The sequence below is a fragment of the Syngnathus acus genome, chromosome 10, assembly GCF_901709675.1.
Source record: "Syngnathus acus chromosome 10, fSynAcu1.2, whole genome shotgun sequence".
In the NCBI taxonomy this organism is placed as follows: Eukaryota; Metazoa; Chordata; class Actinopteri; order Syngnathiformes; family Syngnathidae; genus Syngnathus; species Syngnathus acus.
This window is the reverse complement of record NC_051095.1, coordinates 14,660,979-14,677,561: the sequence shown is the minus strand read 5'-3', so window position 1 is coordinate 14,677,561 and position 16,583 is coordinate 14,660,979. Positions and strand designations below refer to the sequence as shown.

At 40.5% G+C, this 16,583-nt stretch overlaps 1 long non-coding RNA gene across 2 annotated transcripts; it reads left to right on the top strand.

The window, feature by feature from the left end:
• Positions 1-279: 279 nt before the first annotated feature.
• On the top strand, positions 280-14,860 carry LOC119129354. Of its 2 annotated transcripts, none has more exons than XR_005099174.1 (3): positions 280-403; positions 2,031-2,158; positions 13,784-14,860. It is a non-coding gene; the product is annotated as an uncharacterized LOC119129354 (long non-coding RNA). The 2 variants fall into 2 exon arrangements; XR_005099175.1 differs by lacking the exon at positions 13,784-14,860 and adding an exon at positions 13,685-13,768.
• The last annotated feature ends 1,723 nt before the right edge of the window (positions 14,861-16,583 follow it).

Sequence of the window (16,583 nt, the reverse complement as noted above, 5' to 3'; positions counted from 1 at the left end):
AAAGTTAGAAACGAGGGAAGAGGTGTGGAGTGCAATGCATTCGGAAAAATTGATCCTTAACACACAAATGAGGGCCAATGGTATGAGGAATATCAGAGCAATTAGGATGTGTTCAGGGGTTACATTGGCTGCTGCCTCTGCCGATATTCTCAAGTGCCCAGCAAAAGATAAACACAACAGTGTAATATCTAGTGTAAGCAGACAGATTGAGGCTTTGGATTAGAATGAGCGTTACTCGTTTAACTGAAATAGTATCACGCCTTATTCACAGTGACAGCGGAACGGATGAGTCGCGGAGTCAATCCGGTTTCGGTGCGTGTCCGGAAATCTGCACCCCTGAGATCACAAGATCACACTGAAGAGTTTAGTTCAAGCGATAATGACTTTGGTTCTTCTACCATGGGTAAGTGCATTTAGTGTTTAAATATTGTTATTTTGTCATGTTTAATTTATGTCAAGTTCTTTTTTTTTCTTTTAAATGTCCTATTCATGTCAAGCCATGTAGCTTTCAATGACCTTGTTACGCCTCATCTGCTTCATTACTTTGGAATGTTTAAAATGCATGTCTGGTTGTTGGTGGGTTCTGGCTCAAGCACAAAGTATTTGTTTTATAATTGCCTTGCTCAGGGGCACTCTGACAAGTGGCGGTAGAGACGCAGCTTGCTCCCTTCCGCCTTGGAGGGAGGTACTGCAGTGTCAGTGGTTAAAACCAATAACTTTCAAATCATGCGCCTAGCTCTTGATTCTGGAGGCCACCATTGGCACAGAACTCTCGAATATTGTCAATTATTGGCCTATAAAGATGGGTCTAGCATAATTTGGAACTAGGTGAGGAATATATGCTTACGTTCACCTTTTGACAGATCATTTCCAGGAAAACATCATGAAGACAATTTAATCAGCTTGTCAGAGATGGAGGTTTTGCGGCTTTTTGACAAGGCAAATGTCTGCAGTGTTGCTGATAAAAAGAGCAATCAGTCTTAAATGAGTGGTTTAGGTTTTAAAATATATGGTTTAAAAAAAAGTGGTTTAAGTTTTATTTTGTGTTTAAGTTCTTCCACCTGTGTGTGTGTTTTGCCGCGAGATTTTGAACGGAATCACCCTTGATATTTTCTATGTGAAAATTGAGGAGGACCCAGACCTCCCTGAGGCCCCAAATGAAATCCCTCAACTTTGATCCATTGACCCCACACTGTAGTGGTCCCACTACAATATTAAATCCAATGTTAGAAATAATACAATTACTGTCCTGAGGACATTTTAACTGTAATAAATGATTGTAGTACATGAGAAAGCAAAAAACCCCGCCAATATTAGAAAATATCAAATTAATGTATAGGAAATAGATACGTACATATACTGCAAAAACAGCAACTTACAGAAGTGTTTAAACATCTTAACTGCAGTAAATGTTTATTGTGACTTACATGAAAAAAAAAACCTTGATACTACCTAAACTATGTATTGTAATTGCATAGTTTCCTCCAAATTAAGAATTTAACCATCTTAATGACAATTGACTTCAAAGTTTGTCCGACTTGCTTTCAAGACGTGGATGTTGATGGTGGCACTGTGGAGGACGGGAAATTGAAGCAGAGCTGTCAAATCCAGGTCGAGAAAGTAAAAGCAATGCCACAGTTTGGCTTTAGCCAGAGGTGCTTCCCGTCGGCAGGGGCAGGTAAAGGAGATCCCTGGAGCTTTACCTGCCAATTGATTAGCAGCATCTGGGGCTAAAGCCAAACTGTGGCAGGGTTTCTACTTTCTGGAACTGGATTAGACACCTCTAATAGGAAGTATATTTTTTCTGACTGCAGTACTGCACCTTTTCTAATTCGTATGTGTAGGGCTACCTGACTTTGACAGGTGAATCTTGCAATTGAAGAATTGCTGGCATTACCTTAGCCAATATTAAGATCAGCAGGAGAGGCAAGGAGCCTCCCCTCCCCTTCAACCAGCTGCTTCCTCTGATCTACAAGCGAGGTTTGGATGATAACACCATCTTTATATGCACACTCACATATTTTATCCAGCAGGAAGCCAGAATCTGTGCCATCTGACACCACCTCAAAAACAACTGGAAATTAACAACAGAAGGCCAATCAAATTCCCTCAGTGAGCAGGTTCAACATTCACCAATGCTCTTATGGTGGCGCATATGGTCAGTTTTTACACTTTGCATAAATTATTATCGCTCACACTTCTGTTTCAGTATTGGAGGTCTTCTGACTTTAATGCTACACAAATGCACAATATCAAGTTGTAAAAATTTAAGTTGAATACTTTGCTCAAATGGTTAGGGTCATTTGATATTTTGATGTTCAAAGTAATTCGATTTTTTGTTTTAAGATATGGCATCGAGTGAAGAAAAACAAGACAGCAACAGTCAACAATTAACTTTCAAAGGCCATTTACCGTTGTTTCTGCACCATAAGGCACTTCGGGTTAAAAGGCGAAGACTCGGTTCCGGGGGCTTTTATGTACTTAATCTACACATAGGACGCACCGCATTATAGCATCATGCATGCCATGACTTACAGTAAAAAATAAAATAAAATAAAAACGGCACGGGAGCAAGACAGTGAGTTCGGTTGTACTTTATTCTACTATTTAATCATGTACTGTATTGTACTCACATTGTTAATCGATATTAATATGCAAATCCATCAAAGTCCTCATCTTCTGTATCCAAATTAAACAGTTGGGCAAGTTGGACTTTAAACATGACAAGTGCTCAATCAGCCTACCAAGCATGTTTTTGGAATGTGGGAGGAAATCGGAGTGCTCGGAGAAAACCCACGCGGGCACGGGGAGAACATGCAAACTCCACAAAGGGAGGGCCGGAGGTGGAATTGAATCTGCACCCTCATAACTGTGAGGTGGACATACGAACCAGTGTGTCACCGTGCTGACGATTGGGACAATATATTGAAAAATACAAATCAACAAGAGATTGTTTTCAACTTTCACTGTGAAAGTAAAATGTAACCCTGTCACTGTCAAACTCTCTCAGTGCCCCCAATCAGTCCAGTTCTATCACAACTTCAACGCAGAGTGCCACTGCACAGGAAGTCACACTGTCTGAGAAGCTATAAATAAACAAACACATTTTAGGCGGCACGTGGTGTCTGCCGCATGGTAGAAGCCGCAGTATTTATTTATTCACACTGTTTTATCTTAATCTAAATTCAACCATGTCGACTTTTACAAATGGACTCATCCCACTGCTGTCGAAATATGTTTTTTTCACCTAGCTGTTGCAGAATGATGTTGTTCCCAGCTTTTAAAGGTGTATCATAACTAAGTTAGTAAAGGTTGATCTAAATATGGATAGTTTCTTTAATTTTTTTTTATCAGTCTTGTTTTTTTTTTTGCCGTGTCGTCGTGTCCGTGTCCTCTATCTTACTTATCTATCTTACATCCTCTTGTTTGTATTATTATTATTATTATTATTATTATTATTATTATTATTATTATTATATTATTCAACCTGATATTAAGTCTGCTTCTTTAGTGATTGGTTCGCTCCTTGGAGTGTACCTTTAGAAGGAAACTGGATGTATTCTAGTGTAGCATGGACCTCTGTCAAGGCAGGACCATCAAGGCATATGCCTGGACTTGATAGTGATGGAAAACGCCCTTTAAAGGTTAACATGGACAAAAAATGCTGGAATTGTGTCACAATCAAAGACCATACTAAAATAAACAATTGTGTCGTAAGAACAAAACTGCTGCTTGATACGTTTTCAAATAAATTATTATTTGGCTATTTAAAATGCTTTGAGCAGCCTATGATGTTGCTAAAGCGCTATAAAAAAGTGTTGGTTCATGAGTGAACGATTTGTTCAAAAGAACGGGTCGTTTCAGTGAACGAGAGTGAACGAATCACTTCCTACAGTGATTCGTTCTTTTTTCAGTTCATATGACTTCAACCAGTAGGTGTCGGTAATGCCCATTGAAGCTGGTGCAACCTCGCCGTAAAACAAAACGAAGAAGAACATGACGTAACTTCCTGTTCACGAACGAGTCGTGAATTGCATTTCCCGTTCACCAACGAACGAATCTGTGAGTGAACGAGTCAGTGAGTGAGTGATTCGCATTTCCAGTTCATCGCGAGAACGGATCTTTGAGGGAACGAATCCTGACTTTCCCGTTCGCGAACGAGTCATGGGTGAACTGCCTTCACGTGCATCAACGGATCAGTCAGTGAACGTGTTGCGTCTCCCTCCTGGCGTGAACTATGTAAGCCAGAATGTAGATTTACGATTTGCCAAGGAAAGAAAGAACCACTCACTGAAACACCACTTCTTTTATGCGCGTTTTCTCCAAGCTAACGGCTAACTTTATTGCACGAAGGGATGCGCCGTTATGCAACAATGGGGAGATTATGCTTCTCTTTGGGTAAACAACACTTATAGTAGTTGTTAAATAACGTGTATGCATATATACGCCTAAATATTGTTATCCAATATATCTAGTGCAATTTCACATTGGATTGCTGGTTTGAAATGTAGTTTTATTATTATTATTTTTAATAAACATTTATGTTAAATCTTGTCTGGTGTTTTATTCCTTGTTTTTACATTCGCCAATTAAAACATAAAAATCTGACATTTGGTTAACTGCTTTATATGACAATATGTGTTTTACGTTGTTATATGAGTTGGTGTCCCCCAAAATAACAAATGTCGGCATAACGGATTTTTTCCCCCAACCTTTTATTTAAACACAAACACATTCGGTATAATAACACCATCAACTACAATCCAACAAATACAAAATTAAAGCATCAATGTCGGCATAACGTGTGTCGGCTGGCATAGCAGCAACGCTGTCTGTCACTCACTCGTGAATCTTCGCGAACGAACCTGAAAATGGCGCCGTACCTAATAGAGTGTCTGAGTGACGTCACAGATCAAACAGCCAATCAGAAAGTGGGGGTGAGGGCGGGTGTGGCACTTTTCACTTTCCGTGAAGCTTTGACCATGATTTTTCCCTAATGAAGTGGCCTGTGATTAGGTACACCTGAAAATGGCGGTGTACCTAATGGAGTGTCCGAATGACGTCACAGCTCAAACAGCCAATCAGGAGGTGGGGGTGAGGGCGGGTGTGGCACGATTCTTTTGAACACATCTTTTGAGTGAACCGATTCTAAAGATTCAGTTCACTTAAAACTTGAATGCACATCACGAGTACAAAAGAGTGCATACGGCCACGAGCTACCAGGTCGAAATAGCCGACTGGTTAGTGACACGGGCTCTTGCTCGGTAAGAACATGGTTCGATCCCAGGTGTGCGCATACACCTGAATGTGCTTTTAGAATTGGAACCTCGCTTTGTATGCATATGCAAACAAATGCAAGTATTTATGTGTAAATACATATGGTGGACCCACCCCCAAATTGGCGGAGCAAACCAATGGATCACGCCCACTACCTCGTATACTACCTAGGGGGCGGTGTGGAATCCAGTAGTGTATGGGGCGGGACGGGATTAGGGTTGGAACGCGGCCCCTCAAGGACTGCAGGTTGGCACCCCTCGTTTAAGTGAAAAGTGCCACACCCGCCCTCACCCCCACTTTCTGATTGGCTGTTTGATCTGTGACGTCACTTGGACAGTCCATTAGGTACACCGCCATTTTCAAGTGTACCTAATAACAGGCCACTTTATTAGGGAAATATCATGGTCAAAGGTCACAGGTGTCAAGCTCTAGTCCTCGGGGCCGCGTTCCAATATGTTTTCCAAGTTACCCTCGTTAACACACCTGCGTGAAAACATTTGGTCATTTTCACGTGCTGCAGGAGCTAAAACTTTTCACGCAGGTGCACTTAACGAGGGAATCACACGGACACTCCATTAGGTACACCGCCATTCTCAAGTGTACCTAATAACAGGCCACTTTATTAGGGAAATATCATGGTCAAAGGTCACAGGTGCCAAGCTCTAGTCCTCGGGGCCGCGTTCCAATATGTTTTCCAAGTTACCCTCGTTAACACACCTGCGTGAAAAGATTTTGGTCATTTTCACGTGCTGCAGGAGCTAAAACTTTTCACGCAGGTGCACTTAACGAGGGAATCACACGGACACTCCATTAGGTACACCGCCATTCTCAAGTGTACCTAATAACAGGCCACTTTATTAGGGAAATATCATGGTCAAAGGTCACAGGTGTCAAGCTCTAGTCCTCGGGGCCGCGTTCCAAAATGTTTTCCAAGTGACCCTCGTTAACACACCTGCGTGAAAAGATTTTGGTCATTTTCACGTGCTGCAGGAGCTAAAACTTTTCACGCAGGTGCACTTAACGAGGGAATCACACGGCCACTCCATTAGGTACACCGCCATTCTCAAGTGTACCTAATAACAGGCCACTTTATTCGGGAAATATCATGGTCAAAGGTCACAGGTGTCAAGCTCTCGTCCTCGGGGCCGCGTTCCAGTATGTTTTCCAAGTTACCCTCGTTAACACACCTGCGTGAAAAGATTTTGGTCATTTTCACGTGCTGCAGGAGCTAAAACTTTTCACGCAGGTGCACTTAACGAGGGAATCACACGGACACTCCATTAGGTACACCGCCATTCTCAAGTGTACCTAATAACAGGCCACTTTATTCGGGAAATATCATGGTCAAAGGTCACAGGTGTCAAGCTCTCGTCCTCGGGGCCGCGTTCCAATATGTTTTCCAAGTTACCCTCGTTAACACACCTGCGTGAAAAGATTTTGGTCATTTTCACGTGCTGCAGGAGCTAAAACCTTTCACGCAGGTGCACTTAACGAGGGAATCACACGGACACTCCATTAGGTACACCGCCATTCTCAAGTGTACCTAATAACAGGCCACTTTATTAGGGAAATATCATGGTCAAAGGTCACAGGTGTCAAGTTCTAGTCCTCGGGGCTGCGTTCCAATATGTTTTCCAAGTTACCCTCGTTAAACACACCTGCGTGAAAAGATTTTGGTCATTTTCACGTGCTGCAGGAGCTAAAACTTTTCACGCAGGTGCACTTAACGAGGGAATCTTGGAAAACATGTTGGAATGCGGCCCCGAGGACTAGAGCTTGACACCTGTGACCTTTGACCATGATATTTCCCTAATAAAGTGGCCTGTTATTAGGTACACTTGAAAATGGCGGTGTACCTAATGGACTGTCCAAGTGACGTCACAGATCAAACAGCCAATCAGAAAGTGGGGGTGAGGGTGGGTGTGGCACTTTTCACTTAAACCAGGGGTGTCGACCTCCAGTCCTCGAGGGGCCGCGTTCCAACCATAACCCTGCCCCGCCCACTATACTAGGTAGTGGGCGTGATCCATTGGTTTGCGCCGCCAATTTGGGGGTGGGTCCACCATATGTATTTACACATAAATACTTGCATTTGTTTGCATATGCATACAAAGCGATGTTCCAATTCTAAAAGCACATTCAGGTGTATGCGCACACCTGGGATCGAACCATGTTCTTACCGACTAAGAGCCCATGTCATTAACCAGTCGGCTATCTTGACCTGGCAGCCAATGGCCGTATGCACTTTTTTGTACTAGTGATGTGCATTCCAGTTCTCTTAAGTGAACTGAATCTTTAGAATTGGTTCACTCAAAAGATTTGTTCAAAAGAATCGTGCCACACCCGCCCTCACCCCCACCACCTGATTGGCTGTTTGAGCTGTGACGTCATTCGGACACTCCATTAGGTACACCTTTTATATTGAGGGAGGCTATACAAAGTTGAGTATTTTAAGATTCCAGTGTTGATCGATGGATGGCTATTAAAACTTCCTGAAAGTGTCGCCTTCTGCTGCCCTCTCAAGATGTCTGTATCACTGCAGTCCTGTCTTGGAGTCTCTTCACTGGTTACGTCAGCCTGCATAAGTATTCTTGAAGCTGCTGCGAGGTCAAAGGAGGTCCATCCCTCCTCCATGCTTCTGCTTTTGCCTACACCACTATGTCGTTTGTGTTTTAACACAACTGTGATGTGTCCTCGGAGACCAGAGATACGTACGAATAGCTGCCTGTGGAAGGCGATGATCGATCTGGTGCTTGAACTGACCCACTTCAACAATGTCTGATTGTACATTTTGTTTTAATAGGTGATGAGAAACATATGCGTAGCTGGAAAAACTAAGGCAATTAAAGAAAAACTTTTATCACAGTATTCACTTAAGCTTACAGTACATGAGTCAGTGATTCAGAGCTACAGTAAAAGAAGATAATTGTTTTCACACCTGTAGTTGCTTTCCCTGGTCCAAATCACACAATGTGTTAACTAAAAGGCAATTGACTGTGTGAAAGCACTTTTAGGATACATTCACAGTTCTTTATGCTCAAGCTAGAATTTTAGTTTTGTGTGTGTGTGCGCGTGTGTGTGCATGCGTGCATGTGTGTGCGTGCGCGCGTGTGTATGCAGTCCATGCGCTCTCATGTGCACAAGAAAGAGATGACATCACTCGCAATGTAGTGTTTGCAGAAGTAAATGTGATCCAACATCAAAACAGTCAGTCTCCCTTCCAAGCAAAAAGTATTGCAAAACATCCGATACGTATCCGATCTAGGACCACATATTAAAGTGCCCCAGGTTGGATTTGAAACTAATCGGGATTGAGCTGTTCATACTGTTTAAAAAAGCAAAAACAAAAAACAGATTCAGATTTCATATGGGCAAATAAATCAGAATTAAATTGCAATGTAAACGTAGCTTTGTTTAATTTGCCTGCAGTGGATTTTTTTTGTCCCGCAGAGTTGCCTATTACAACTTCCACGTGCCAACACTTTAGATGACGCGGCCATCGTTTCACAACTTAGTTCAGTGGCGTATTCACGGGTCATCATTTATCATTGTGAATGGTTGTCACAGTGTAATAGGGCAAAGTGAGCCTGGTGTGAGACAATGTGTAAAGCACATTTTGTGGTGGGCAAAATTTATCAATTAGTCAAAGGGTCACAAAGTGCAAAGATACAAGTCAGAAGATACACGAGGAGGGTCCTAATAGGTCCCATCACTCAGCACTGTACTCTCTTTTAAAGGTTTAGTTAGGAGAGGTTCTGAGTTTGAATTCTAGCCTTGGCTTTATCCTTCCTTGTGGAGTTTTCTTGTTCCCTCTGTGCTTACCTGGGTTTACTCTGGCTTCCTTGTCTTTATCCCCAAATTCTTACAATATGCATGTTAAGTACGCTCCAATAGCCTGAATGCAAGTGTGAATGCTTTTTGCCTGTGATTGATTCGAGACCGGTCCAGGGTGTACTCCACCTGTGGCCTAAAGTGGGACAGACTCGTGCTTCCCTGTGGCCCTGAACAAATAATTTGAGACACTTGTGCTTCCAATACTTTAAGAACTTTGAGAAAGTTCTTTTTACGATGATCACATCTATATTTCCCCTATATATTACACTTCCTTTGGTCCGATATGTCCCAATACTTATGAAAGAAGAAAGATTCCAAAATCAGCACCCTTTAGCCATGAGAGAAGATTGAACCCTATTCATTTGTCTGTATCGGAGACAGCAGAAAGTAAACATCCCAAGATTAGACCATCTGGTGGGTGGTGATTCGGTTTAAATTTAAATGTTGATTAGGTTGCTTCTAATTTATGTATAGATAACTATTAATTACTATCATTAAAAGAGCTAAAATTTTGAGGTGTGATAATACGCCTTTGCAGGTATGAACAATTTTGTCCTATTTTGTCCAACCGCCCAATGTTTATTCTAATTTATTGTCGTACATATCGTCCTTTTCACCTCTGTATGTGAGTTTGTTGCTCGTTCACAGCTACAACATTGTTGAGATTCAACATAACCTCGGGCTGAGACGAGATGATGAGTTTTTATTTTACCTTTTTGTCAATTGTCTTTAAATGTCAGAAACGTTCACTCACATTCACATGCTGCATGTCTCAATGTCCTCAAGAAGGTATTGATATTTCTTTTTACCAGCGTGGAGAAGGGCAACCATTTCCACAGATAACACAAATTGAAAATAAGATTTGGTGCTCTTCTTTTGATGCAATCTTTAAAGCGTTCATGTGCACATTTTTTTTTTTTAATGAAGTCTTCATGCTATTTTTTTTATCTTTTCTATTCAAAATTTGCTTTTGCTACTCTATGTAAATTGGACTGAATGATTGGAGATTTAGAAAAAAACCAATACATTCAATGTCAAAAAGAAAAAAAAAAACTTGTAGGGAAAAAGGTTTTCAAACAAATTGCCTTATTAGTACACGCAGCATCCGTGTTTTATTCTTTTAATGATTGTGTAGATCTGATGCAATCAATTGAACGCGAGAAAATTATGCCTCATAGTTGCGAAAACTTCATCTTCATCTTGAAGACATTGACATGCACAGGTGCCAGTCAGTGAATTAGAATAATTTGCAAAATTGCAGTTGTTACAATTTTCAATGCATTTTTTGTGTGTGCAGAAAGCAAGTCAGAAATTTACCACGCCTGTCCTACTTGTGAGAGTAATCACAGAACTAGCTACCTGTAAAAAACGAATTGCTCAGCTGAGCTTTCTAAAAGGCCCATTTAGGCCATTTAACTGTGACTCTCTTGTTTCATTGAATTAGAATAATGGAGAAACAGTCTCGCTGAATTAGAATAAAATGTCTTATAGCTACAATAATCACTTTCTCAGTGTTTTGTGGCTGTCCCCTTGGCTTGTATGACTGCAAAGCAAGTTAATAATACTCTTTTTAAGAGCTGCAACAGATTATCCAACTTTTATATATAAATAAAAGCCCATAGTAACATTAAAATAGTGAATCTCCCACCAAAAATGTGGAATGTCTAAAATCCGTCATACAATACTAAAAGTGCTAGGTGAAAAGTAACGAAAATTGGGTAAAATAGCTAACCCAGCTATTACCGGGTTATTTATGCGGTGCTGGGTCAAAACTTTGATCCAAAAAGTAGTGAAAATGACCCACTCTGATGAGCTAAAGCCACCAAAAAAGTCTTATCAGATTAATAGAGGCTCAAAACAATACTGATTTTATGACCAATGTTATATTAAATTGACTTAACTTCATTGACTGGCTTAGCAAAACAACAAAGCAATTTTGTGTATGTTAATCGATTCAAACAGTCAGGGCAATGATCCTGCATGTTTTGTACTTTTTTTTAACCACCTTCCTCTTATGCAATAGATAATATGAAAAGAATGCTAATGTATGCAGCCACCAAGGGGAGTTGATGCTAAACCAGTCAGCGGTCGGTTAAAAACATGGGAACAGGGATTGGATTAGTATATTTATCCTAGGAATTTGTAATGCACTTACCTCAGCCTCGCTTCCGTTAGTGCATTGTTCATGCTCAGCCAATCACAGCGGTGACAAAGTTAAGACCAAACTTTCTCCACTTTGCCATTTAACCAGATTACCATTTTTCACAGGGCTGCAAATGACACAAGCATTGTTCCGGGCGATACTCTTCGCACTTGACAATGCCCCCCCACCCGTTTCATAAATTTATTAGGGGATTTGTATATGCGCTGACACCTGCGCCCTGCCACCAGAGCAATGTAAATAATCCCATCACACAGCAGCGACTCATCAGCGACAGGCTAATCCCTTGTTTAAGGCAGTTACAGCGACCCCACCCATTAACAGTGCCCTCATAAAGCAAGAGCTTAGCATATATTAAAGAGTTCTAATATGCCATTCGCTCGCAGCCAACTTGGGCAAATCTGCAGTGAGAACATGTCACTTCTGCCGGCTTCATCAAGTGTGCTGCCATCCCGTATCAACGCTGGCCTTCTCAAACCTTCTGTATGGGGGGGGAAAGGCTCCCTGTGTAATAAATTAGACTTTACCAAGGGAAAGTAGTCTTTGGTGAGCGATGTTAAGAGAAGTGGAGGAGTCAGCTGCAAGAACTAAGCTTGCGTGACAATCTCTCTCCATGCACCGCATTTTTATTTAGTCTTTTTTTTTCATGTTGTAGTATGAAACTCATGCCGCTCCATGCTACATGACTCAGTACAGCAGCACACATGGAAAATCAGCCACCGATTTCTCCATACTTTAATCATACATATTTGAAATGCTGACATATAAATTAGGACATTTGCGGAAGCCCCTTCACCCCAAAATAAAGATTTTTCAACAGGTCACATAATATATACAAGAAAGATAACAAAAACATAGCTAACAATATTTGTCAAGCTAAAAGCACATAGCTACAAATATTAAGTGTCCGACACCTGGCCGGCAGGGCGAGAGTGGAGCGGAGATGCGACACATTAATAAACTACAATAAATAATAAAGCATTTTTAGTGCAGTCTGTACTTCCCAGCATCATGGAGAACATGAAGATGATGGTAATTCTTGCAATTTTTGGCAATTATTTCAGAAATGAAACATTCTCTTTCTTTTGAAACCGGGGTGTTTTACTTCTGCTATGTTTTCCCATTCTGACAATTTTTCTTTGACAATATTCTGTGGTCTATTTAATTTTTCTTCTGATCATTGAATTGAAGTTTGTCCGTGATGAAGCCGTCGACCGCTTATGCCCTCGTTTGGTAATTCCGAGCATCACTGCATAAAAGTTTCCACGCTTTTGCAAGACAAAGTGAAAATTAATGAAATCTTCAATTTTCTGTCTCAAGCTGGTTTAATATTTATTTTCTGTATCTTTCGAATTATATCTGTGAAGAGGAGAAAACAACTCTGTGTGTGCCTGCAGGCGGCTCTAAACCGCCTAAATATGAAAACACTCAACTGTCTTTTTACTTGAAAATTAAGTTTTGCCCTCCATTCGGACTCTTTTGTTTAGTTTTGCCTGCATCGGTGTAGCACAGCATCCTCTACTTGCTAAATCAGCCTCTGGTTTCCTTGTATTATTTTTTTTTAACCACTTTCTCCCTTCATCTGCTTGCAATTTGTGTGTGGAGAGGATTCAAGCATCTATATGCTGAAATGAAGAAAGTCATGTTGAGAAAACTGCCGCATGAAGGCTGCAAAGATTGAAATATCTTTTTTGAATAGATAGAATAGCATAAAGACATTTTTTGTCTTAGTTATTCCGTTTATTATTTCTTAGGGTTTGTACAACCACATTTCATGGAAGCTTAAGCATTAATGTTTGAGTACAGAGCATTTTGACCTCCAAAGCACCTGCCTCAATGCACGTTTACTGTATATAATTCAAGTTGGTACTCTTTATGTTCACCTAATCATAGCGTCTGTTATTGCAATAATGAAGCCGGTCAAATACCTGCAAGGGCTTTCATCAGTGACAGTGATGGCTTTCTCATTCAAGGCTTCTTATAAGTGGCCATTTTATTAGTTTACGTACACAAATATTATATTTTATGCACATAAAATACACAAAAACCTGGTACACGAAACCTAAAAAGTATTCTCTTCCGTGGTTTAGCAGTGACATTTGGCATCTTATGAAAAGTCACCTAAAAAGTATTCCCTTCCGTGATTGAGCAGTGACATTTGAAAAGCCGTGACCTGGCACAAAAAAAGTGCTTACAAACCAGGGCCAATATTGATCATCTAATTTATACTGGTCCAAAAAATAAAGTCACAGTCAATGTCAACATCTTCTTGCTCATGTCACAGCTAGTAAAAAAAATACCTTTGAATGCTTATAGAAGTTAGCCAACTAAATGCATTGTTTCTTAGAGTAGTTGTCAAAATGGGGACAGAGCTTTTAATCTGTGTCATTTGGTTCCTCTGTCTGATTGCAGATAGAGAACCATTTTGTGTGTGGCAGGACACAGCCCTCGCAGCAAAGCAGCTGCCTTCCTTTCAGGTCTGGAAACCTTACATCTGCATTTGGTCCCCAGATTGCAAGACTTGCTCCTGGGAAAGTGACAATCACATTGCAGTTTCTTGCCTTCGATGCTGGGTGGCAATCAGGCTCTACCTAGGAACTCGGCGACCGCCATCATGGACAGCGGGGTCGAGCGCAAGAGTGAGCTGAGGAGTCTCACACGTCTCGTCAGTGTTCTGAAGGCGATGCCGTATGAGGCTTCTGTAACATCTGAACCGACGCCAAGTTGGGAGGGCTCCGAGCACTTTTCTTTGTTCTCTGATGAACCCAAGGAGAATCAGTCAGCATGGCTGTATGCTGGGGGCTTTTCTTCAAGCCCGGCATAGAATGTGGATAAGTGTGCCAAGTATGCATGTGCAGGAACTCCTCCGTCCAAAAGACTGTTGCCCATGCTATGCCAACCGGGCATAAGATCCTTGCCAACATTGTGAGCTGGGTATCAAGGGAAGGCCTGGCTTTGTCACTCTAAGACGAGTCTTTGTTTAGTTCCTAACAGAGCTCCAGCAAATGTTACTTTGCAGCTGAGGGGCGGACAGTATGCTGAGGCTCTTAGTGTCGTTTTCTATACTGCTCTTCCCGTTCAATGTTGTAATGAGAACGTTTCTCTGCTGATTATGGTGATAAGAGCACGACAGCACCAGTGTTGCCTCAGTTACCTTGAAGATGTTACTTAGTTACTTATTACTTGACTTTGAAAGTAACTTAAGTTACTGAATACCTGATTTTAAAAGCAACATAGATAGCTAGATAGCTAGATATGGAACCGATCGATCGATCTTTATTGATCCCTGAGAGGAAATTCATTACATATATAACAAAATAATAATGTATACAAAATTGATAAAACACAATAAAAGTAATTCTAATCCTAATTTGCTAACCAGAAACAGTTGTGGTTCCCTCTGTATTTATACCCAAAATAAAATTCCTGCTTGAATTGGGGAAGAAAGCAAGTGTCTGAACAAGTGCATTGTGATAAAAATTTGAAGCCCGAAGAGGTAACAAGAAGAGTGAGAGAAATAATACAAAATAGTACAGCAAAATACAGTTGTGAGACACTATGGAATAAAATTAGCCAATTGCATAGTCATCAACTGTTTTTTTTTCTTTCTTATCATATCTTGCAAGTTAGACGTTCTTATGTAAAGGCTGAAAGACAAACATGGACACAAATTGCAGTGAGGCCTTAAAAATTTTGTTTAAGTCAGGTCTGATTGCCATCTCTGTCCTGCACGCAGTTCCTGAGCAGCAGATTAGGACACTATTTGGGGATTGCTTTATTATGTTGTGATTTATTAACCACTGATACAGCACAAGATGTATTTATTTCTCTGACATTTCAGCTCGACAACAGCATCTGTCAGCATTTACATATGTCAAGGTAATTGCTATTTACTACATGCTTTAACAGCATTTCGTGATGTGCTTTAACACGGTCAACATTCATACAAGATCAGAAAATTAAATCAAGGACAGTGATAGACGTGAAACTTTTGATCAACTGATGGATACTGCTGTAAGTAGCGTATGTTGAAATGAAAAAGAAAAAAAAAATTGTAATTTTACATGAAGTGAGATTATAATGCCACGGGTATAAAGACTGATGTTCACATGCATTCTATACGTGTTATTGATTCACGATGACACAGGTTGGTTGATTGCCATCAAAGTCGTGGCAGCATTCATCACTTTAAAAGGACACAGGAAACCATGACAAAGCGTGTGCGTTGACTGATGCCATTGAGCAGTAAAAGTTAACAACATACACAGTGTAAACATAGTAGATGTCATTTAGTTGTCGACCAGGCGGCCCATGAATGGGCTTGTTATTGTCATGTGACATCACTTGAGACTGATTGGAAAGGATATTTAAATATGTGAATTAATACTAATGGATAGTGAGTGGTGATTTATTTGTTTTTAACTCATTAAATTACACTTAATCAGTTAGTTGTTAGTTCATTGTTTGATGCACCAGAATCACAACTAAAGCAAGTGTTTTTTCCCCAGTACATGGAGAACTACTATAATTGCATATCAAAAAATATTTTAACCTTTTGTACATTTCATGTCCAATTGCATGTATTTTCTCTTTCCAGTCTTGATTTAAACTAATTTAATGATCATTGGGGTAAGCAATGTGACACATCACTCTAAAAAAAAAAAAAAAGGAATGGGTAATAGCTTCTTATCTTTGTGTTATTTTAACAAAAACATGACACAGATGTTCATAGCAAGTTACCAATAACTAAATACTTAATTACTTACTGAGAACTGTTTTAAATTGTGGCCATAAGAACTTTTAAATATCCGGCTAATTGAAAGTGGGGGGAAAAAATATCATTTTTGGGAAGATGACAATTTAAAAGACCCAACTGCTTTGATACAAGTTGATGCATATTCATTAAAAGAAACTCTTCCACTTGGATGCTGCTTCCATGTGAATTGCAGTGCAAGGAATTTGGTAATTAATTAGAAAATAAATCCCAGAGATGAATCTTGGCCTCTGTAAAGTCCCGAGTAATTAGGCACCTCTGTGATAAAGTTCTACAGTTGTGCTGTGAATCAGAGGATATCATAGCACTGATTGGGCTCTGAGTGGAAGGGTGGCGGAGCGTCGGGAACATCATTTACCCCCCCAAAAAATCACAGTAAATAGAAAGATAAAAGACTGTGTTGATTGTGCGAGTGCCTGTTGCATGCATAATGAAATCACGGGTGGCTGTACAGTTCAGATGGCGAAAAACTACTTCGGATAGCAACGATGTGAGTCCGTTCAAAGGATTTGGCTATTTTCTGTAATTTGTGTGTCT